This window comes from Arachis ipaensis, chromosome B1 (assembly GCF_059453495.1).
Source record: "Arachis ipaensis isolate K30076 ecotype BB chromosome B1, ASM5945349v1, whole genome shotgun sequence".
In the NCBI taxonomy this organism is placed as follows: domain Eukaryota; kingdom Viridiplantae; phylum Streptophyta; class Magnoliopsida; order Fabales; family Fabaceae; genus Arachis; species Arachis ipaensis.
Genome location: NC_142436.1, coordinates 31,639,547 through 31,641,227, shown reverse-complemented (window position 1 = coordinate 31,641,227; position 1,681 = coordinate 31,639,547). Strand labels below are relative to the sequence as shown.

The 1,681-nt window shown below is 39.3% G+C and overlaps 1 non-coding gene across 1 annotated transcript; it reads left to right on the top strand.

Moving 5' to 3' along the window:
* Positions 1 to 315: 315 nt before the first annotated feature.
* On the top strand, positions 316 to 422 carry LOC148576120 (small nucleolar RNA R71). Its single transcript, XR_015902876.1, has one exon. It is a non-coding gene; the product is annotated as a small nucleolar RNA R71 (small nucleolar RNA).
* Positions 423 to 1,681: the final 1,259 nt, after the last annotated feature.

Below are 1,681 nucleotides of genomic sequence, written 5' to 3'. Positions count from 1 at the left end.
TGGTTTTTATGTGGTGGAGGAGCTTGCTGAGCTTGTTGTTGATTCAATTGCATCTGCTTCAGCAAGTTGGTCATCTCACATATACTCTGAGCTAGAGCAGCAGTCTCTCTATTAGAGGATACTTCTGCAACGGCTTTTGAACGGCCTTGCTTTTGCCTGTGGTTCCTAGTAGATTCAGCTAAATCACTGATCAATTGCCAAGCCTCATCGGTGGTTTTGTACTTCTTCATAGACCCATTGCTAGCACTTTCCAATGTGGTCTTATCTTGGGGCCTCATGCCCTGTGTGACATAGCTAAGTAATACTATCTTGTCAATCCTGTGGTGGGGGCATGCTTCCAGAAGATTATTGAAGCGCTCCCAGTATTCAAAGAGAGTTTCATTGTCATCCTGAACAATTGTGGAAATATCCTTCCTCAGTTTATCAGTAACTTCAGATGGAAAGAATTTCTCCAAAAACACCTTTCTGAGTGTATCCCAGTTGGATACATTTGCCATGGGTTGAGTGTAGTACCACTCTCTTGATTTTCTCTCGAGAGAAAACGGGAAAGCTTTCAGCAAAATTGAAGTTTCATCAGTACCATCACGCCTGACAGTAGAACAGGCTACCTGGAAATCTCTCAAGTGCTTGATAGGCTCTTGAGCAGGTAGGCCATGAAACTTGGGCATCAAATTTAGCAGTGTGATCTTTATTTCAAAATCTGTAGCTACCACTGGATGATGCGCTTGAAACGGTTGCATTGTAAAATCAGGGGCTCCTTCCTCCTGGATGTAACTCTCCTAGCTACCATGTCTTGTGCACGTAAAACAACCGAATCAGTAGAACGGGGGCTGGTTTCTTCCTCAATTTCACTTTCAGATCCGCCCTCAGAGCGGACTAACCGACGCTGTTCTCGCCTTATTCGTGAAATAGTCCTTTCAATTTCAGGATCGAATATTAGCAAGCGCGGATCAGGAAGTGAACGCGTCATTTGACGGAAGAAACATGCAGCTCATAGTAGCAAAATAAAATAAAATGCAAGTATATAAATTCTAATTAATAACTTTAGCACTCTATTGCAACTCCTCGGCAACGGCGCCAAAAATTGATGAGGGACAGAAGTTGATGAATTAAAAATTATTAAAATAGTTATGTTGCAAGTATAGTTCTTAACTCACCGAAAATCTACCTATCAATTTAGAAATATGTCACAGAGAGTTTAAATTAAAAATTACTGGGAGTTTAAGTCCCAGGTCGTCTCCCAACGAGTTGCAGAAAAGTGTGCTATTTTATTAATCAGATGTTCCAAAAAGTTGAGTTAAGTAGAGGGAAAATTAAAAAGGGGAAATTTAAATAATATGAATAAAAGCCTTGACTGGGAGTTGATTAGTTGGAATATCTATTATTGATGGAATGATCTCAAGATTAATTTATAATTAATGGTTGTTCTGTTTAGTTATCCTTTACTAGGTAAGGGAAAGTCAAACAAGTTGGAATGCTAGATCTATTCACGAGTTGCAACCCACTTAGTTCAAAGGGATTGGTGTTAGTGATTAGATAACAATTCAACAGTTAACCCAATTACAATTTTTCTTTCAATCCTTCCAACTCAAGAGTTCCTTTCAATCAACTCCCCATCAAGTGAGGGAACTACTCACTCATTGCAAACAATAAATCCATAACACATGAAAGGGAATTAAAA